Source organism: Ornithorhynchus anatinus, chromosome 1 (genome assembly GCF_004115215.2).
Source record: "Ornithorhynchus anatinus isolate Pmale09 chromosome 1, mOrnAna1.pri.v4, whole genome shotgun sequence".
Classification (NCBI taxonomy): Eukaryota; Metazoa; Chordata; class Mammalia; order Monotremata; family Ornithorhynchidae; genus Ornithorhynchus; species Ornithorhynchus anatinus.
Window position 1 is genome coordinate 20,011,110 of NC_041728.1, and position 22,689 is coordinate 20,033,798.

The window sequence follows — 22,689 nt, forward strand, 5'->3', positions numbered from 1 at the left end:
GACAGGTGGCAGACCCAGGATTATCTTCCTATTCACTTATTTGGGGAATATGGGGCTCTGGAAAGCTATAAAAATTGCTACACCTCTGAAATAAGAATGAGAAACGGAAAAAGAAACTTGATCTTTACTGCGGGGTGGGAGTTGGCGGGTAGGGAGTGCTGAGAAAATCCTGTACTGGTTGATGTTGGATCAAAATGGTGAACTCAATCCCAGAATACTGAGGTAATCTTCAGTCACCTTCTTCCACCTGTCATAAACAATCTGCAGGGAGTTCAGACCAAAGCAGAGAGACAAAGAGCAACAAAACCTACCACAAGCTTGTCAGCCTGTTCAGCCCTTGGCAGGGGATAGACAAAATGGGGTAAGGATTGTTCTCTATTTCTTTATTCTATTATACTCATAGCTTATTTGGGAAAAAAAAAAATTTGCAAGGAATATGGACTGAAACATCTGGGAAAGTGTCTACCAACTAACTTAAAGTGTACTCTCCCAAGCACTTAGTAGAGTAAGCATCCAATACAGTTGATTTGCAGAATGAATCACTAGTTTGTGTATGTGTGAGAAATCTAGTTTGGCTGGTGGCAGTCTGACTAATTTACATCTTCTGCGCTTAGTAGAGTAACCACTGCTTGGTATAGTGTCTAATGCAGAGTAAACACTAAATACCGTAAAAAATGGATGAATAATAATAATAAGAGGAAATATGGTATTTGTGAAGTGCTTACTCTGTGCGAGGCACTGTACTTAGTGCTGGGGTAGATACAAGCAAATTGGGTTGGACGCAGTCCCTGTCCCATGTGGGGCTCATAGTCTCAATCCCCATTTTACAGATGGGAGAAATGACACAGAAAAATAAAGTGATTTGCCCAAGGTCACACAGCAGCTAAGTGGAGTCAGGCTTCTCTGACTTCCAGGCCCGTGCTCTATCCACTGTGCCATGCAGAAGTGAGAGTGAGAGAGAGACTGAGGAAGGGATATCCTCCTAAGAGATTCACAACACAGACTAGCACCAAGACCAAACTGTGGCAGGTAGGATGAGGTCGGTTTCCTCCACTATCTTCCCAGTTTGCTCTACTCCTCTGTACCCCCTTATTTTAAGAACAGATGGGCTCATACTTAATGAACAGACAGGACTGCGTAAGATAAGTGATCCTGCAGAAGCCCCATTCAGGCAGATAAGTGAGCAGAGAATAATTTACTTAGGTGTTGGCCCCAATCTACATTGGGAATTAGTGTCATAAATTGTCCTCTGTTGGATTTAGTGATGCTAACTTCAGGCATACTGACACCAGTGATGAAACACCATCCTGTATCTTGGTTAGACATTAGTGAAAGCTTGGCAGGTAACAGCCAGGAAGCAGAATTTCTGCTAAATCCAGTCTTTTTTGGACCTGTATTAGAACACTGGTACTGTTTTGGTCATCAAGTGTTACAGAAAGATGTACAGGAGCTAGAATGAGTCCAGAAAAGAGGAGGAAAAACCCCCAACAATTTAAGAATTGGTGAGACAGGCCTATGAGAAAAGATTATATGAATTGAGATGTTTGTCCCAGAAAATAGCAGGTAAGTGGTAATTTAAAAACTAGTTTCCGGAATATGTAATGTTATCATAAGCAGTCAATCGTATTTATTGAGCACTTACTGTGTGCAGAGCACCGTACTAAGCACTTGGGACAGTACAATATAACAGACACATTTCCTACCCACAGTGAGCTTAGAGTTTAAAGGGGGAGACAGACATTAATGTAAATAAATACAATTACAGATATGTACATAAAGCACTATGGGGCTGAGATGGGGGATGAATAAAGGAAACGCAGAAGGGAGTAGAAGAAAAGGAAAAGAGGACTTAGGGAAAACCTCGTGGAGGAGATGTGCCTTCAAAAAGGCTTTAAAGGTGAGAGAGTCATTGACTGTTGGATATGAAGAGGGAGGAGGTACCAGGGCCAGATGCAGGACATGGGTGAGAGTTTGGTGGCAGGATAGATTAGATCGAGGTACAGTGAGTAGGTTGGCATTACAGTGGAGGTTCTTGAGGAGTGGGAAACATGGCCTGAATGTTTTTGTAGAAAAATGATTTGGGGCAGCAGAGTGAAGTACAGACTGGAGTGGGGAGAGACAGAAGACGGGGAGGTCAGCAAGGAGGCTGATACAGTAATCAAAGTGGGCTAGGATAAGTGCTTGGACTAGTATGGTAGCAATCTGGATAGAGAGGAAAGGGCAGACTCCATTGATGTCGTGAAGGCCAAACCAACAGGCTGTAGTAATGAATTGAATATGTGGGTTGAATGAGAGAGAGGAGTCAAGGATAACGGCAATGTTACAGCTTGTGAGACGGGAAGGATGGTGGAGCTGTCTACAGTGATGGGAAAGTCAGGGAAAGAAATGTAGAAATGAAGATGTACACTTGTGTAGTGTATGTAGTGACAAGCAAGCTAAAACTTCACAAACTCTTATTATAGCTCAGTAACTCAAAATATTGTATATAATTAGGAGAGGGTTTGGGTGGGAAAATCAAGAGTTCTGTTTGGTCATGTTAAGTTTGAGATGACAGAGGGATATCCAAGGAGAGACGTCTCGAAGGCAGAAGGAAATGAGAGACTGCTTAGAGGGAGAGAAATCAGGGCTGGAGACATGGATTTGGAGACTATCCACAGAGGTAGTAAAGTCATATGAGCCAATGAGTTTTCCAAAGGAACTCACAGGGCACCAATCCATTCTTTTTTCACAGAGGACTGTACAACCAAGAGGAAATGGGCTTAAATTTCAGGGCAAGAGAATCCAGATCAGCATAGAGAAGTCTATGGAATCTCCAACCCTGAAAATTCATAAAAATAGGAGGGACATCCATCTGCCCTGCCTGGTTTAGATTCCACATTAATTGGGCAAGGTTTTCCATTCATGGCACTTGTCACTCTACATAGCTGAAGGGTTACTTTTCTTCCCTGTTTTCATTTGGGCTCTGCCATATCAGTTTGTTTGCTTTTTGTTGTTGGTTTTTTTTGTCAGGGATTTTTCATAACCTTAATTCTCTGTGCTGCTGAATAACTGAGGAAAAGGCTACTTAGGGCAGAGTTACCAAGGAGGCAGGAGATTGGACCATATGAGCTCACTGGAGTCCTTTCCACTATTTAATTCTATGAAATACTAGTCCAGGCAAAATTCATGTTTAAAAGGAGTCTGTGAATAGTCTAACATTCTCCTGGCAGATGCAGGTTTTGGCAGATTTTCCTCTCATCTTCCTTCCCACAATCAAATAAAGCAGAAACCAATCCACACAGGAACCTCTACCAAAAATATTGTTTTCTCAGCTGCTGAATTTTTGCCTTGGAACTCCTTGGAATTGGAGAAGGGGCAGGGAACATAATTATGTACAATATTTTGAGTAATTGAGCTATAATAAGAGTTTGTGAAGTTTCAGCTTGCTTGTCACTACATACACTACTCAAGTGCATTTCTTCATTGTGTGCTAACTCCTCAAAGCCCAATGGGGAAAAAGAAAAGTCTTTGGAGAAAAACCTGTTCAGAATTATTTTGCTATAAAATTGATGGTTTGGCATTTTAAAAGAGAAGTCGAATGACCTAATGGAGTAGAAGTCACTGAATTTCCAAGGTAAAATGGTCTTCAGGATACTTCATCTATATTTTCCCAAACCAACGGGCCCAAGAGGGACTAGAAAGCCCATTGTTGGGTAGGGATTGTCTCTATTTGTTGCCAAATTGTACTTTCCAAGCACTTTGTACAGTGCTCCGCACACAGTAAGTGCTCAATAAATACGATTGAATGAATGAATGAAAATAAATGGGAGGATTTTCCTCGACAGAGGATTTTTCTGAAGAGAGAATAATCTTGGCTTTCATTTATTTTTCTCTAAAGGTTTCTATCCATGAAGATATAGGCTGCTAAAAAAAAAAAAGAGACTGCAGACATGGTGGGGTTGGAAATCTCCCTTAATATTTACATAGCTTACCACTCAATGTATCTACCATCCAGCTGTTTTGGAATGATAATTTGCCTGTTCCAGTGACACTTGGGAGGATTGAGGAAGGAATAGGAGTAATTTCTGTCACCTACATGATAGGACTATTAAGTCTGGCTTATTAGGCTGCCTATCACCAGACCCCAGATGATGCTACATATGTCTTCAAAAAAAGACTCTGGAACAGCTGGATTTTTATAGTTCTTTTCAAAGATTTTTTCTTTTCCTTGCACCAGCAAAATGCTATAATAAATGGAAGCCCCTGCCCCACAGAAAAAGGAGAATCATGTAAATGAAGCCTAAAATGTTGCATTCTCTCTGAATGAAGTACAGTTCTACAGCAGCTTAACCTACTATTTCCACCTGCTAGTTGTTTGAACAGTTCCGGAAAAAGAACCATTCTCCTCATAAGCTTTCCTTTTTCCATTTTCCCCCTCTTTGAAACTGCCAATATGACATCCTACTAGGCAAAGCAATACAGTGTACCTGTCTGCAACAATTTAAATCCTAAAACAAGCACCTCTTTCAATAATAGAAACAATATAATTGCTTTAGTTGAGTGAGGAATTCTTATTTTTGGGGGAATATGGCCAGACTGTGATTGTGACGCACCTGCAGGATGTGAGCCCAACACATGGCATAGGGTCAAGATACGCCTTCTCAGAAAGGGCTCTGTACGCTCAAGGCATCCTCTATTTCCACAAAAGATAGCCAAGACAGATTATTCTGAACATTTGGGTCCCTGCAGCACTATCAACATTTTATATGTGTTTCTTGAGAAAATAAACTGTGTGGGAAACCACAATTACTGCATAGCCCAAAAATAAAAGCCCAGCAAGGAGACCACCATTCCATCATTAAATGGAGATACAGAACTACTCCCAGGAATTTTCCCATGTAATCTAGAACAAGAAAAAAAGTTGGATCAGGCTTTCCACGATTTCCTCTCCTTCCAGTTAAAATAAAATTGACAAGTTTTCAACCCTGCACAATGCTTAATCTGAGGTCAATACAAAAAAAGGTAGACCCTGCCGGACTGAAAAAACACAGCCCAGGACCCTGAAACAAAACAATGAGGGGACACGGTGAGAGGCTGTTCTGGTGTTATTTTGTCATGTAGTTTCAGCTCTTAGCACCTGTATTTGCAAGAACAATCGATTCACGTTCCAGAATACACCCATTTCTGTACCACAGGGGTTATCTTCGTGCAGAATTCAGCCTTAAAGAAAACTCACAGTGTAATACTAGGTCGAATGCAAGGCACACATATACATATTTAACACATTCAATAGTATTTATTGAGCGCTTACTATGCGCAGAGCACTGTACTAAGCGCTTGGAATGAACAAGTCAGCAACAGATAGAGACAGTCCCTGCCGTTTGACGGGCTTACAGTCTAATCGGGGGAGACGGACAGACAAGAACAATGGCAATAAATAGAGTCAAGGGGAAGAACATCTTGTAAAAACAATGGCAACTAAATTGAATCAAGGCGATGTACATTTCATTAACAAAATAAATAGGGTAATGAAAATATATACAGTTGAGCGGACGAGTACAGTGCTGAGGGGATGGGAAGGGAGAGGGGGAAGAGCAGAGGGAAAGGGGGAAAACAGGGTTTAGCTGCGGAGAAGTGAAGGGGGGGTGATAGAGGGAGTAGAGGGAGAAGGGGAGCTCTGTCTGGGAAGGCCTCTTGGAGGAGGTGAGTTTTAAGTAGGGTTTTGAAGAGGGGAAGAGAATCAGTTTGGCGGAGGTGAAGGGGGGGGGGCGTTCCAGGACTGCGGGACCGCAACACTACATTGCACTATATCCAAACAGGTGAGAATTACTGGAAAAACATTCACTAATTCTGCCATTACAGTCTATGTCAAATGCATAGTGAAACCACACATTCTGGCAGAACTGAATCTACCAGAAACTCGACAGGAGTAGCAATACGTATAGGTCTTCTGTGGCCTCCACCTTCCCCCTGGTCTGTTCCTTTGTCTGGGGTACAGAAGCTTAAATTCTCAACCATTCATTTATCCTCCAAGCTTCAAGATCTCACATCCTACAATCCCACCCCTTTTCTGAATGCTCATCTTTCAACCACAAGCAAAACTTAATGCTGCATTTTCAAAGCATTTCTCTCCTGGCGATGTAGTGGCATGCCTGCCCCTTGCAAGAGATCGTGGCAAATTTATTTTGTGGAAATGGGTGGCTCAGAATGATATTTTCAAGTTCTAAAGTCTCCTTAAAGCAGTGACCACAGATGGGAAGCAGCAGCTTGACAACAGCAGCAGGTGACTGCTGATGAGGTTCTCCTCAATGATAAACATCCCAACCCAAAGAGAGGATTTCATTTGGGAGTTTAGCTAGCATGTTCGGACAATTGAGACTGTCATCTAACAATGGTGGTAGTTGTTAAAATCTATGTGCCAAGCACCACGCTAAGCCCTGGGGCAGATATAAAATAACCAGATATGACAGTCCTCGTCTCACATGGGGCTCAGTCTAAAGGGGAGGGAGAGCAAGAATTTAATCCCCATTTTAAGGATGAGGAAACTGAGGCACAAAGAAGTGCCTCGCCCAAGGTTAACACAGTAGGCAAGTGGCAGAGATGGGTTTAGAACCCACAACTCCTGACTCCCACACTTGTGCTCTTTCCATTAGCCCATCTTGTTTCCTTCTCCTTTTACTAAATATTCTTACGGGATATTCAGATGGTGGCAATGATTTCTACAACGGGAGCAGCTCCCACTTGTTCAACCTAAACTCCCTGCTGGAGAATAAAAATTTAACAAAAGCCTGGGCTGCCAGCACAGCCTTTGTCCACACCTTGTCACCTGCTAGATGAATCTGGGTGGGGGGAATGGGAGGGGCATAGGACATTCCAGCTTCAGAAGGACCCTTCAATCCAATATATCAGTATTGGACCAGGAGGAATTAGGGTGGCCACTGGCAGGACTAACTAATTCCACCTATCACTTGAGCTCACCCCACAGACACATTTTTATTGAAATAAATAGTAACAATTAAATATCAAAATTTGTCTCTTAAATCCTCTATTACTTTGTGGGAGAGACTCTTGTTTGTACTTCAGTCCATTCCTAGGATTTTAGATTTGAAACTAACGAGGGGACAAACACTCGGATTCATTGAGGCTGAAGCAGCGGGAGACGTACCTTATGTTACGCAAGGTGCCGTAAAACCACAAAGGAAATTGTTCTTTGCAGAAATTTTCAGAACCTATTTAGCGGCCAAGCATTTACAAATACTAAACAACTTCAAGGTGTGCCGTGTCATAGTGTTGAACAGAGAAGGGACCAAGCTGAAAAGCTGAAATCCTAATTTACCAATTAGGATAAATGGCCTTTCTAAACTGGTGCAGAGACCTAATCCTAATTCAACTCTCATTGCTTGTGCTCTTACTTTCCACCTTTCAGCAGACTGTCCAGATCCTTCCTCCTCCAAGGCTATTTCCTGCCACCCTTCCAACCTTTCTGGTTTCCTTCTCTCTCTCCACCACTGCCCTACTCCCCTTGTTCAAGCCTGCCTATCCTCGTCACCAAATCCTAACAGTTCTCTAAGCAAAGAGCAGAGTGTGGGCTGGCCTATCCCTTAATCACTCAACATTACAACACCTGGTTGGATCCCCTCTTTCAGAAACAGATTCAACCTCTCCCCTGTAACTTTCAGGCCAGCTGTCTCCAGGTTCTCCTCCTCTCCTCATCCACATTGGGTCTGCTCTCTTTCTTGCCAGTTTGGACCCCACCACTCTACCACATGCCCACAAAAACAGCCCTGGACAGTCTAATAAGGTCACAGATATTATTCAGACCATCTGCTAACAGAGCTCTAAGTCAAAGGGAACATGAATCAAGGAATTTATTCTTGTTCCATGCACATCCTCTCATACCCCTGCACCCACCCTCTGATCAATAATCAGAATAGATTCAAAGTAAAGGTCTTAGTTTGGGCAGACAAATTCCAACACACCTTGTTTTCTGCTTAAAGAGAACATCTGAATTTCTCAGTCCAATTTTTCCCTTGTTCCTTTAAATCTATTCTGCCCTGAGGAGATAGAATTTAACTATACTTTTTATAGCACAGTTACTACCATTTAACTCTGCTGGATTCAACTTTTATCAGACCATGTTCAAGAGAGTTATGAGAAGTGAGTGAGATGTACCCCAACTTGGGCTATCAAACACACAGGCTCTATCGTCTTCTTTACAGAATTTATCTGAATTCCTTCTGGATTCTCCATTTTTTTTTTTTAATAAAGCAATGGTGTCAGAGAAACCAAGTGAAGAATGAATTACAATAAAAAAGCCAGAAAACATATTGAGAAAGTTACCACTAAGTTGGGTTTCCCCACAAAGTAAGTACCTTATGGAAATTCAGCTGATTTATGTGAAACTTGAAGTTTAATACACCCATCTTGGAATCGTACTTACTCAGGTACAGGCGAGAAGGTGGTTGACATCCCTCCCAATCTTCTTGCTCAACATCCATCTCATAGGAAAATGGGCTCTTGATGCTTTCCCTGGTTCCAGAAAAACCTATTCTCCCTCCGGGGCAGGAGCTGGGAAACAAAATTTTCCAAATCAGTAAAAGGCAAAGGTGGCTATAGACAAGCAACAGGACATCAATTCCCATGTGTTCTTAAAATGTGACTATATAGTCCTGAACCACAACTTTTTCCCTTCTGATTCTCCTTCTGAAAGTATCAGAATTTTTCTCATTCCTTGGATCCTTTCATATGGCTGCAGTGTCTATCAGGAGAGATCACCCGAGCTCTGGGTAAAGCCCAAGGCAGGAACAGCTGAATGTCTCAGCGAGGTTTTCTGGATCTTATTCATTACTACTTAGTAGACTCTATCCAGTGGCTAAATTTGCTCTCAGGCTCCACTTCAGAAACATTAGCCAGCAGGGGCTTGAGATTGCATTTGAGAGGAGAGGGTGAAGGGTAGGCAATCCCAGCTTCTAAACAAACTGGCCAGAAGCTCACTGTTTCAGAAAAAACCCCTCCACCCTGTGCCCCAAAGACTAGAGAGAGGAAAGGGACACAAATCCACCATAATCTGTCAGTAAATCCAGGGCAACAGAATTATTTGTTTCACCTTTCTCAATAGCAGCGTTCCGTTGTTTTAAAAACACAAGTCCAGGGTCTTCACCTCTCCACTGATGACAAGACTTGCCATGGGGCCGAGACCACTTGCAATTTACGCTGGGAAGTACTCGCGGACTCCTAAAGAAAAAGGGGGGAGAAAAATAATCTATCCATCATATTTATTGAGCCCTGTGTGCTGAGCAGTGTACTAAGGGCTTGCTGAATTCCTGATCAAGGAAAGACAGGTGTTCCCCTTCCCCTCCCTCCAGGTCTCTGTGGTGGGAGGTCTGAGGGCGATCAGAGTGGGCATCCCTGCGTTCAAGGGACCCAGGTGGTCCCACACAACTCCCACCTCCGTTGGGTAGGAGGGCAGGGCTGGGCCGCCCCCACCTGTGCCAGGAAAGGAGGCTACTCCTTCCCCCATTTCACCGGCCCTCTTTCTCCTCTCTCCCTCCTGACAAATCTCCAGTGGATTTCCAGCCTCTGGATGGAGTCTTGTCCTATAATTTCCACCGAGCAACCAATTCGAGGGTCTCTGCAGTTTACAGGTTAAGCCTCTCCCTTTTACCACGCCGATGCTATTCGACTTCACACTTTTCCAAGTACGGCAATTTTTTTTTGGCTTGTTTGTTGTTTTGGGTTTTAAAACAACAACCCTGAACTTAGCCTAATAATAAGTATGCCAGGCACTGTACTAAGCTCTGGGGGAGTGACGGAAGCAAATCAGGTTGGACACGGTACCCGTCCCACGTGGGGCTCACGGTCTCAATCCCACGTGCTATTTGTTAAGCACCTACTCTATGCCAAGGCACTGTACTAATAATAATGTTGGTATTTGTTAAGCACTTATTATGTGCCAAGCACTGTTCTAAGCGCTGGGGTAGACACAGGGGAATCAGGTTGTCCCACGTGGGGCTCACAGTCTTAATCCCCATTTTACAGATGAGGTAACTGAGGCACCGAGAAGTTAAGTGACTTGCCCAAAGTCACACAGCTATGTGGCCGAGCAGGGATTCGAACCCATGACCTCTGACTCCAAAGCCCGTGCTCTTTCCACTGAGCCACGCTGCTTCTCTAATCAGGTTGGACACGGTGCCTGTCCCCGGTGGGGTTCACGGTCCCAATCCCACGTGCTATTTGTTAAACACATACTCTATGCCGGGCACTGTACTAAGCGCCAGAGGAGCGATGGAATCAAATGAGGTTGGGCACGGTACCTGTCCCACGTGGGGCTCACAGTCTCAACCCCCACGTGCTATTTGTTAAGCACTTACTCTATGCCGGGCACTGTACTAAGCGCCAGAGGAGTGATAGAATCAAATGAGGTTGGACACGGTACCTGTCCCACGTGGGGCTCACGGTCTCAATCCCCACGTGCTATTTGTTAAGCACCTATTCTATGCCGGGCACTGTACTAAGCGCCAGAGGAGCGATAGAATCAAATGAAGTTGGGCACGGTACCTGTCCCACGTGGGGCTCAAGGTCCCAATCCCACATGCTATTTGTTAAGCACCTACTCTACGCCGGACACTGTACTAAGCGCCGGGGGAGCAATAGAAGCAAATCAGGTTGGACACGGTTCCTGTCTCACGGTCCCAATCCCACGTGCTATTTAAGCACCTATTCTATGCCGGGTACTTACTAAGCTCCGGAGGAGCGATAGAAGCAAATCAGGTTGGACACGGTACCTGTCCCCCGTGGGGCTTACGGTCTCAACCCCCCACGTAACCGAGGCACAGAGAAGTGAAGTGACTTGCCCAGGGTCACACAGCTGACGGCAATCTCCGCCACGGTGCAGACTACCCTTTGGGGATTCTTTCGGAGAACAGGGGGCTTCGGAGAAGAGAGTCTGCGAAAGCGCAGCCTGCAAAAACCGAGCTTGCAAAACACCAACCTGGCAAAAGCGCAGCCTGCAAAAAAGCGAGCTTACAAAAGCGCTGGCTGCATCTGTTATGGGATGGAGGGGGTGGGCAGCGGCATCGGACCCTTAAAGGGGCTTCCACCTGCCTGCTAATCCCTCCCAAAGGACGGGCAGCTGCTGCCGCCTGCTCCCCGCCTCCCCGGGCCTTTACCGCGGGGCGTGGGGTGAGGAAAGAAAGGACAAAAAGAAAGGGAGGAAGGCTAGGAGGAAAGGAAAGTCTCGGTCATAACAACAATGATGGCATTTGTTAAGCGCTTACTATGGGCAAAGCACTGTTCTAAGCGCTGGGGGGATACAAGGTCATCGGGTTGTCCCACATGGGGTTGAATCCCCATTTTACAGATGAGGTAACTGAGGCACGGAGAAGTTAAGTGACTTGCCCAAAGTCACACAGCTGCCAAGCGGCAGAGCGGGGATTCGAACCCATGACCTCTGATTCCCAAGCCCGGGCTCTTTACACTGAGCCACGCTGCTTAACAACGGTGGCATTTTGTTAAGCGCTTACTATGTGCAAAGCACTGTTCTAAGCGTTGGGTAGGATCCACGGTGATCAGGTTGTCCCACGTGGGGCTTGCAGTCTTAATGCCCATTTTACAGATGGGGTAACTGAGGCCCAGAGAAGTTAAGTGACTTGCCCAAAGTCACACAGCTGACAAGGGGCAGAGCTGGGATTTGAACCCATGACCTCTGACTCCCCAGCCCGTGCTCTTTCCATTGAGCCACGTTGCTTCTCAAGCCTCTCATCTTGGGCAATTCTCCTTCCCAGGAAAGAGGTTTTTGTCAGCAACCTCTCAGGGCTGCTGGCAAAGCCCTCTCCTGCGTACATGTACAGAAAACAAAACAGCTAAAGTGGCAGGTTCTGGGAGTAAGAGGATCTGGGTTCTATTACCAGCTCCTCCACTTGTCTTCGGTGTGACCTTGGGCAAGTCATTTAACTTATTATTAATCATAGTTATTGAGCACTTACTGTGTGCAAAGCACACAGTTCAATGTAGCATAGTTCAATGTGGAAGAAGAGGGGGGGTGTTCAATGTAACACATTCCCTGCCCACAATGAGTTCACAGTCTTCTCTTGCCTCAGTTATCTCAGGGGTAAAATGAGGCATAAGGACAGGGAGCCCCATGTGGAACATGGACTGTGTCCAACCTAATATTCTTATCCCAACACTTACCACAGTGCCTGTGAGCCCATTGTTGGGTAGAGATTGTCTCTATCTGTTGCCGAATTGTACTTTCCAAAGTGCTGAATACAGTGCTCTGCACACAGAAACTAAGAGCACTTTAGAGAAGCAGCGTGGCTCAATGGAAAGAGTCTGGGCTTTGGAGTCAGAGGTCATGGGTTTGAATCCCAGCTCGGCCACTTGTCAGCTGTGTGACTTTGGGCAAGTCACTTAACTTCTCGGTGCCTCAGTGACCTCATCTGTAAAATGGGGATGAAGACTGTGAGCCCCACGCGGGACAACCTGATTCCCCTGTGTCTACCCCAGCGCTTAGAACGGTGCTCGGCACATAGTAAGCGCTTAACAAATACCAACATTATTATTAGAAAGTGCTCAGTAAATACAATTGAATGAATGGCACATGGTAAGCAATTAAATACCATTTTTTTAAGGGAACCATTTTAATTAGGTCACCATTTCAATATTGCCTGAATGCTATATTAATGCATAGTTGAGAAAGAATAACACATTGAGACATAAAAGTCATACCCAGCTTCATTTTCCAACATATTTTGCTTGGATTCACTGAAAAGCAACAACGGCTCTTTCTCTGGGAGTGAGGAGCTTGAAAATCCACAAAATTCACTCCCCCCACTCACTGTTCCACAGAAGCATGAACTCTGGTGGAAAGTGACAGGTCTCTTTTTGCTAAACCAGGGAGGCTGGTAACAATCAGGACTTCCATGTCACTAAATTTGGGCTGGTTCTGATCAGGGTCATTCCTGGCATCATGACAGCTTTTTGCCCCAGCTTTATCTGGGTTATTGGACATCTTGACATTGATTCCACCATTCATTTCAGGTCGTTACAAATTTGAAATGTAAAATTACATAAAGACGTGAGCCCCATAACCTCTTCTCTCCTTGGAGGACTCTGCACACAGTAAGTGCTCAATAACTTCGATTGAGTAAATGAATGAACAAGGATAGTGGCCCCTATGACTTAGAGAAGAGGTGTGGTTTGAGTCTAATAATAATAATGTTGGTATTTGTTAAGCGCTTACTATGTGCAGAGCACTGTTCTAAGTGCTGGGGTAGATACAGGGTCATCAGGTTGTCCCACGTGAGGCTCACAGTTAATCCCCATTTTACAGATGAGGGAACTGAGGCACAGAGAAGTTAAGTGACTTGCCCACAGTCACACAGCTGACAAGCGGCAGAGCTGGGAGTCAAACTCATGACCTCTGACTCCGAAGCCCAGGCCCTTTCCTCTGAGCCACGCTGCTTCGGACAAGATATTTATCTTCCTGTCCAACACAACTTTCTGGAAAAGTGAGTAGCATGATGAAATGAGCAACTGTGGGAATACTAGGCATCTAACAACAAGAGCTCAATTGGAAGGAAACAACCACTGCCATGCCTAAACCAACTCCCCAAAGACAAGGTGCATTATAATAAGAACTGTACTACAAATAGTAACAAATTAAGCACTTACTCTGTACCAAACACTGTACTAAACGATAGAAGATAGTTTGGTCAAACAGTCTCCATCCCACAGGGACTTCATAGTCTAAGGGGGAGAGATATGGAAACTAAAGCATAGGGAAGTTAGGTGACTTGCCCAAGATTAAATAGCAGGTAGGTGGGGGCTCCAGCACTAGAACCTAGGTTTCCTGACTACCAGGTCACTCTGGAATTTCATCTAAAATATTTAAAAGCAATCTCTCCTCTCTCCCCCCTTTCCTTCTTTCTCCCTCTCGCTCTCTCTTTTTCTCCCCCCGACCCCCATTTTCAGATAGGTCAAGTTTGCCAATTAAGTCCAGCAGCATTTCACTCAATTACCTAAAAAAAAGTCTCAGATAGCCACTGATAATAATTACAATCATAATCAATGATGATATTTAAGTGTATATATGCCAAAGCCTATGCTAAACTCTGGGATAGAAGCCAGATACTCAGACACAATCCCTCTATATCATATGGGGCTCATATTCTAATAGGGAGGGAGAGCAGGTTTCTTATCCCCATTTTACAGAGGATAAAATTGAGGTATAGGGAAGTTAAATGCCTTGCACAAAGTCACCCAGCAGGCAACCTCATTGGGGGCAGGGAATGTGTCTGTTTATTCTTATATTGTACTGTCCCGAACACCCAATATGATGCTCTGCACACGATAAGCACTCAATTATTAATCATTTTTACTGAGCGCTTAGTGTGTGCAAAGCATTGTACTAAGCACTTGATAAATATGATTGAGTGAATGAATGAATGAAAGTAGCAGAGCCAGAACTAGAATCCTGTCTTTGGTCAGACAAGCATCAGTGGTTAAGCAATATTAAGTACAGATTATTTTGTTAGAATCCTCCAATTCCAGACTTTTAGGAGGCCCCAATGTCTTGATGAGTAACTACACTGGGAATGAATCTCTTGCTCACCCTGAACACTAAGGGACTTTTTAAAGAGGAGAGAATTGCCACATAAGGTAAAGAAGCAGTTTGCTTCCAGAGCACCATATCTTCACATGAACTCAATCCAAGGCATTCAGAGTGAAGACAGAGATCTATTAGTTACTGAAAGCAAAACCGACCATTCTGGATTCCCTAGCCTCCCCTAATTCCCCCACCCACACTTTGGCTCATTCCCCCAATTTCCGCAGGGTGATTAAGGAAGTTTGGCAGAGGCCAAAAGGAGTCGGATGTTCTGCCTGACCCTATTCATGGGACTACAGTGTCCCCTTCCCCTCTCCTAAAATCAACCCAAAGGTGGCTTCCTACTCCTTCTCTTTATGCCTAAAATAGTTCCAGATCCTGAAGACATGCAGCATCCTGGATTAGAGATCCAGTGAAGGGGCCTGTCAGAGAGCAGTCATTTATTTGCAAGCCCCTGTGTGTGCAGTACTGTGCCAAACAAGTTAGGCAGAGTCCCGGCTGGCCGACCTACCCTCTTCCTGCCCGGGCTAGGCCAGGGAGCTCTGTTGATTCCCTAGGAGTCTTTCCTGTATATCCCAAACTAAACTTGTCCTTTGATGATCCTTAGGGATTCTCTTTTACTTCCCAGCTGGCTCATCCAGAAAAGAGCCCATTTCCATTTCTGAAGACTCCTTTCAGAGCTGTCCCTCATTTCTTTCCTTTTGTACCGTTTTCCCAAGAAGTCCTGTTGAGAGAGGACTGAGTGACTGACACATAACAGTCCTGCATTCAAGTGACTCTGGCCCTGTCTCTCCGCAGGAATGGAGACTAGGGAAGGGAAGTCCAACGGCAGCCAGGGTCTCATCTTCTCCAAAGGGAAATCTGACTAGCCTCAGTGAAGAGGGAAGACTTTCCCTCAGTGTCTTCGAGGAAGAAGAGCTCTCTCAGTGCCTTTGCTTTGCTTCCTGTGAGCGGAAAATGCTGGCAGCAGGGTAAGTTGGCTGAGGGCGCTCCCTCAGTGTGTTCATAAATCCCTGTTTGATTTTGTGACATGGAAGTTACTTAGCTAAATTGTTTATTAGAACCATGTGCTGGGGGCACAGAGAGATTTGCAGTCAGTGGTTATGGCAGTATAAGAGAGGACTACAAAATGAACAGCTAGACCAGGCCGGCATTTCTAAGGCATATGTTACACTCCTTTAAGAGCTGGTCTCTTTCTTTCAAATTTGTGGTACCAGCTGCCTGAAGTTAAAGAACAAATGCAGGTTTACATGGTTTAGGTGTGGTGAGTGATGAAGAATCTCTTGGGATCTGGGGTCTGATGGGTCACTGCTGTGGAAAAACCAACTACAAGGGAGAGAAAGTAATAGTGGCATTTGCTAAGCACTGAGCGTGTGCCAAGCACTGGGGTAATAAGAATGAACTCAGTCCCTGTCCTGTATGGGGCTCAAATTCTGAAGGGGAGGAAGAGCAAGGAGGTAACCCCCATTTTACAGATAAGGAAACTGAGACATTGAGAAGTTCTGAGGTCCAAGATCACAACATCACGCACGTGGTAGAACTGGAATCAGAAGCCAGGTCTTCCGACTCCAACCTGTGCTCTTTTTGCTACATTACTGAAGTATCACCAATTCACACCCCTATCATACACACACAATTCTAGTTGGTCACCTGTGAAGAGCTTGCAATAATACACATTCTCTCACTAGAAGAAGTTTGGTAGGGTTTGGTAGGGTTTGAAGAAGGTGGTTTCAACTGAAAAGGAAGGGCAAGAAGATAATGGGCTTTCCCTGCCACTGGCACTTGCTTTCTCAGTGCCTCAAATCTGGGCTGCCTGTCCTCCCATACCAGGAAAGTAGAGCCAATCCTGGGCTCTTGTAGGATGTCCAGGTGACTTTAGAAGAATATAGTACACCTTGAGATTGGGACTGTCCAAGCTGAACCACTCAGCATACCTTACCCTAACCCCAACTATTCTTGCATACTTAGGGACTTTCATATCCAGACAAAAGGGTGCCCAGTTTAGGCCCTGGAGCTTTCAGGACTTACAATATGTATGCTTCAGAAAGCTGTGTCCCATCCCTCCTCCCCAAGTCATCAAGTTTAGGATTGTACTTTTATATCCTGGTTTCCAACAAAGATAAATACAGTCAGCCTATTTCCTGGAGAGTGTGAAACCTGAACTCTTCACAATGTCCAAGTTAAGATGGAATCGGTTCACTCTTCAGTACTCTTTAGCTCTTGAACACCAGGCAATTACTTTGGGTCATTTGCTTGGTGACCCAGTTGTTGATAAGCCGAGACTTCAAGCCAAAAGGTGAAATCCAAACTAGATGGGGTTTGCTGAAGGCTGAACTAACATCCCCAAACTTCCCAATGGAAAACCCTCCCACAGCCAGCCTGGCATGGAGGCCAGGAGGCTGGATTTCATTCCCACAGCTTAGTTCACATGAAGGGCTGGGCAGACATCAGCGGTCTCTGATCCAACTCTCGTTAACAGAATGTACATGGTTTGGGGCTAGCATCATTTTTATTGAATTCCGGAAAGATAACACCCTTGGAATGCCCTGATTTAAATAAAACCAGAAACAGTATATCTTCACCAAAACCAAAGTGGAATAATCAGGAAGAACTTGACAGCCTAGCCTGCGGAGGGCAACTTTGATTTCTCTCTTTCAAAAAGGGACAGAAAATCATTCAGGAAGGTACTTGCAAGTCCATACTCCCTCTACCTCCTTCCCTCCAGAGGAGATACCTCGTTAATGCCAAGATTTCTAGGAATGTAGCCAGAAAAGAAGGTCTCTGGGAGAAAGTGAACAGAGGACTGATGTCTAACCCTAGTGCTTATCCCCTGGCTCTGTGCCCTAGGCTATGAACCCATCCTTTCCGCCTAGCATCTAATGAGGGGTTGGGGCGTTCTTCATTTCCGCAAGCTACCGCTTTGCGCCAAAATGTCCTCCTCTCCACTCTGGGAACAACTGCTTCTGAGAGGATGACATGTCATTTTAACATCCGTGACTGCATATCCTATTTGGCTGGAAAGTAACAGCAGGGGAGCAAAATATGTAAATAAGTCTCCACAGGAGGTGTGGTTAATTGTGCTCTCTGGGTTTTAGTATGACAACTGTCAGATTCCAGGTCAATTTAGCACCGAAGCACAAAGACAGAGATTGGGGAGATACTTAAATGGTGGGGGGCGGGGAGGGAGAAAATCTGCCCCAGTCCTTTAAAATGAAATAGCAATTACAGTGCAATTAAAGCACTCAACTGGCAGTCAGATAACTTCCCAGGCACTTAGTCCCACTGGCTAAGCACTTAGATACTACCCCCATCCTTCCCCCACAGACTTATGTGCATATCCTTATATTCAGTTGCTTCCCCAACCTGTAAATTTTGAAGTTTGTCTCCCCCATTAGACTCGAAGCTTCTTGAGAGCAGGGATCATGTATACCAACTGTTCTGTATTCTCCTGAGGGTTTAGTTCACTGCTCTGCACATAGTAGGTGCTTGAAAAATACACTGATTGAAAAAGCTATCCCTGGTCAAAAAGCTGGTCAAGAATACACCTCCCTGGCATTCCAGTTTAACTTGGTGAGTGATAAACAAGGGCCTCATTCGCACCTGTCCCGCCATCGACCCCTGGCCCACGTCCTGCCTACTCACATCCTCCAAACCAGCACATTTCCCCCCTTCAAATCCCTACTGAAAGCTCATCTCCTCCAGGAGGCCTTCCCAAACTAAGCCCCCCTTTTCCTCTGCTCCCCGATCCTCCCCATCACCCCGACTCCCTCCCTTTGCTCTACCCATCTCCCCACCCCAGACCACTTGTGTATATATATATATATATATGTGTGTATGTACACATTTATAATTATTATTCTATTTATTATTACTGATGTGTATATATCTATAATTCTTTTTTTAAAAAATAATGCTACTGATGCCTATTTACTGGTTTTGATGTCTGTCTCACTCCTTCTAGACTGACCCCGTTGTTGGGTAGGGACTGTCTCTGTTGCCAAATTGTACTTTCCAAGCACTTAATACAGTGGTCTGCACAGAGTAAGCGCTCAATAATAAGATTGAATGAATGAATGAATGTGACCTTGGGCAAGTCACTTCACTTCTCTGTGCCTCAGTGACCTCATCTGTAAAATGGGGATTAAGACTGTGAGCCTCATGTGGGACAAACTGATTACCCTGTATCTATTCCAGCGCTTAGAACAGTGTGCTGCACATAGTAAGCGCTTAACAAACACCAACATTATTATTAATATGAGAGTTAAGATTGTGAGCCCCATGTGGAACAGGGACTGTGTCCAACACAATGTGCTCGTATCCACCCTCATGCTTTGTACGGTACCTGGCACATAATAAGTGCTTAACAAATACCATGATTGTTATTATAATTACTATAATTGCTAAAGATCTCCCGGCTCCCAGCTTCCCTTTTCCATCGCCATAATTCTGAGGTCTGAAAAATACACCTGGCTAAGAAGTCCTTGCAAACTTGTGGCCTCTTTGGGCCTGCTCCCAAAATCTTCCAAGGCCCTGGGAAGGAAAATGGCCTTTCCCATCCATCGGCGGTTCTCTAGCGACCCCCAGGGGTTGCTGTGGGAACTGCGGGTGGTCTACAGTGCTTTACCTGAGCAAGAAGACCACCCTAAGAGGAAGATACAGGCTTCGACCTCTAAATGAGGCTCATTCAATTGTGTCATGAAAAGGTTTGGGAATTGCAGTGAAGTCAAGTGCGGGAATTATTTTTCTGTTCCTTTTCTTTCCTCTTCCCCTTCCCGCCCTCATTCTCCTTCCCCTGGTGTCGACAGCTTCGCGCTTTAGAGGAGTTGGGCCGTCCCCCGTTTATGTCCACCGGATTTTGGGGCCTCCTCCTGCCCGAGCTGGAAGTCAGCTGGAAATTGGACCCTGCAGAGGGAAGAATCCCTAATGAGTCTTGGCAGATGGCGGGAGCTGCAGGGAAGTCAGAGTTGGAAGGGCGGGGATGGCGATGGTGGCAGACCAGGCCGAAGAGGGGTTGTGCCTCCTAGTCCCAGCTCCAGTCTCTACTGTCTCTGTTTCCCAGGAGCCACTACCCTGCCTCTTCCATTTTACTCCTCCGTGAGGCCCTAGGCTGTGAGCCTGGCTACTTCTTCGGCTACCAGCTGGCCACTCCTCCCACCCCCAGACTCCCCAAGCCCCTAGAGGTCCTTCTCCACTGGAGCTGTCCCCACTGGGTTGCCAGCACTACTGGAGCTGTCCCCACTGGGTTGCCAGCGCTACCGTTAGAAATGTATTTCCCTCTCAGCACCAGCTCCCACTGGACATGGCTGCCCCAGTCCTCTTTGCTTTCACAATGGGAGCCCAGAGAGGGGAAAGGCTCCGCGCATCACAGGAGGCAAGGATCAGGTCAATAATTTTCCTCTGACACACACCACAAGGTCCTGGACACTTTTTCAGTGCCACTGGTGCAGGGAGAGGGAGTGGGGGCGACTAGGTTTGTCTGCACTGATTCTTCTACATCCTCCTGCTGATCTTCCTGGTCTCCAGGCCCTGTATATCTTGTTATCCCCCAATTTCTTGCAGTGCACATTTGGGGAGAGGCTAGTCTGGCCAAAGCAAGACCCCAGAGCCTAGGTGCCTTGGGCTTGGCTTTGGCCCAGGTTGGGCTCCAGCAAGTCCAGTAGCTGGAGAAACAAGAGGATTGCCTCAAACCCAAAGAAGGGAAGGCCAAAAAGATTGGGCTGAACAGACTGAGAAACAAAGAAGATTCAAATCCGGTCAATTCCAATCCATACGAATGAACCCCTCACCGGCCTTTGTGCATGTCAGCAAGGCAAAGGGCTTTCGTCTGTATCAAATGTTATTCATTCTCTAATCCCCCCCATCGCTCTTCCTTCACCACCCACACTCCTTCCCCCATCTGCCAAGGAAAACACCTCCCATGAACAAGACAGACCTTTTGTAGGCTCCGTTTACTTATAGCTCGAAGCCAAGAGGCATTACAGTTACAGAAAACAGATGTATTGTATGAGCTAGATTGAGGTAAGGCATTAAGCCAGAGCAATTAATATCCTCACCTGAACCATTGTTCTCCCTTTACCCACTATTCATGGAGTCCAGAGGGGATGTTAACCCACAGCAGAATTCTCAATAGCTAGCAAAGACACAACCAACTAGAGATGCCAACTTTTCACTTTGAGCATGGGGGCAAAAAGAGGGCAGAGATTTCAGCAAAGGGAAGAGGATTTTAAGAAACCACTGGGTCAAAAAGCCACTATTTTGGATCTTTTTCACCCTGGTTGGTAACTCTCTTTTCAGTCATCTGAAATGAGCAAGTTTGAGAGCCCAGTTCAAAAAGCAATCAGGGGGAGATCATCTCCATTCAACCCCTGGGGTGGGCAACTGTGCAGCAAATTTCTGTGATCAGAACTTGCATCCTGACATTGGCACTGATGGCAAGAATGAGGGGTCAGGCAGAAACGATGGAGGTGGACACAAAAAGGCAGAGGTGAGTTTTGCAGCTGCATGATTTTGAGAACAGTTTATGTGTCTTACCCTGTTTTACAGGCCTGGGCCTACTCTCTGAAGTGTACTTCTGCTCGATGCCAAGACTGGATGTTAGTATGATATAGCTTTGCTCAGAGAAATAGGCCCCACATAGAGGCTGACCCCAAGATGAGAGATGAGGCCCTACATCAAACAACTGTGGACTGAATTGGAACTTTATGTGTCACTGGAGCCAGCGATCTCTCACAGGTTATCCAGTTAGCACAAGAAAAATTTAAGATCGAAGCCTGTCGCTGTATTTCAGCTTGGTAGGTCTCAAAAGTGTTCTGCTGAGCTACTACAGACAGGTACTGGTCAGTGCTGCCAGTTCACGGGTTTTCATTATGGGTTTTGGGTAGAATGTAATGGCGGTATTAGGGAATGCTGGACCAATGCCGCAAGCCAAACTAGGTGCGCTGCAAAACGGTGCCCAAAAAATAAGTTGTACACATATGCACAGCATTAGGTGAGGGGTGAGTGATTATCAGAATTGTGGTATTTGTTAAGCACTATGTGCCAAGCACTAGGGTAGGTACAGGATAATCAGATCCCTACAATATGAGCTTTTCTGAGTGTGGGGTCTTCAAAAGTGCAACCTCTGCGTTACAGGAGAACTGGGCATATTTCATTCAGCGGTGGGATCTCACCTAGGAGAGTGCTTCCTGTCTGAGCCCATGCTGGCCAGGTGTGTTCATTCATTAATTCAGTCATATTTACTGAGCCCTTACTGTGTACAAAACACTGTACTAAGTGCTCGGGAGAGTACAATATAACATTAGCCACATTCCCTACCCTGTGTCAGAGGCTCAGGGCTCCCCTATCTCCTCTGCCCAGCCAGCCCAGACATAGGGAATGCCCTTGGGGTGGGAGGGTGGAACAGCCCCATGAGTTTTTCCTCAGTCAGCTGGGAGACCACGCAGTGTGTTGTAGGCAGGGAATGTTTCTACCAACTCTGCTATATTGTACTCTCTCAAGTGCTTAATACAGAGCTCTGCACACAAGCCGCACTCAAGTACCATTGATTAATTGATTTCTAGGAAGCTAAAGAGCGATACAGGCTCCAACTATCCGCACAGCATCATCCTGATAAACAAAGTTGGGGCTTAATGTTAGATTTGCCATCCTTCAAAGGAAATTTCAACCAGAAAATGTCTTTCAAATACTAGACCTGAGTCATGAAGGCCCAGCCGTGGAGTCAGTCATAGCGCAAAGCCTACAATCCAGAGAGATCAATTATAACATCTTGTCCCACTGCCAGAAGGCCCACCTACTCAGCTGCAGAAGAATGACTCTCAATCACACAACAGAGTGCAAGGAGTGCCTCAATCTACCCAAAACTCTAGGCTAGGAACAGTAGCTCTCTCGTTTGGAGTGTCTAGTGTGGAGAGGTGAGTAATGGGCAATAACGTCATGTAGATGCAGGGCTGAGGGTCAAGGGAAACTGAAAGAACATTAGACATTAACTGGCAGGAGGCTTTTCCACAGGTCTTTGGAGTGAGTTTGGTTGGGCGATTTGGCAGAATCGCTATACCAGTCTGATTCAGCTTCATCAATGCACCATCCCCGCAACCCCACCCAGTGTT

General features: G+C 45.5%; 1 long non-coding RNA gene across 1 annotated transcript in view; it reads right to left on the bottom strand.

Moving 5' to 3' along the window:
* LOC103165033 overlaps nucleotides 1-9,204 on the bottom strand; it is a 73,253-nt gene extending 64,049 nt beyond the window's left edge. The window contains exons 1-2 of the long non-coding RNA XR_484425.3: nucleotides 9,086-9,204; nucleotides 8,420-8,547 (exon numbers count right to left, since the gene is read on the bottom strand). This is a non-coding gene — a long non-coding RNA (uncharacterized LOC103165033). The remainder of the gene's footprint in view (nucleotides 1-8,419; nucleotides 8,548-9,085) is intronic.
* Nucleotides 9,205-22,689: the final 13,485 nt, after the last annotated feature.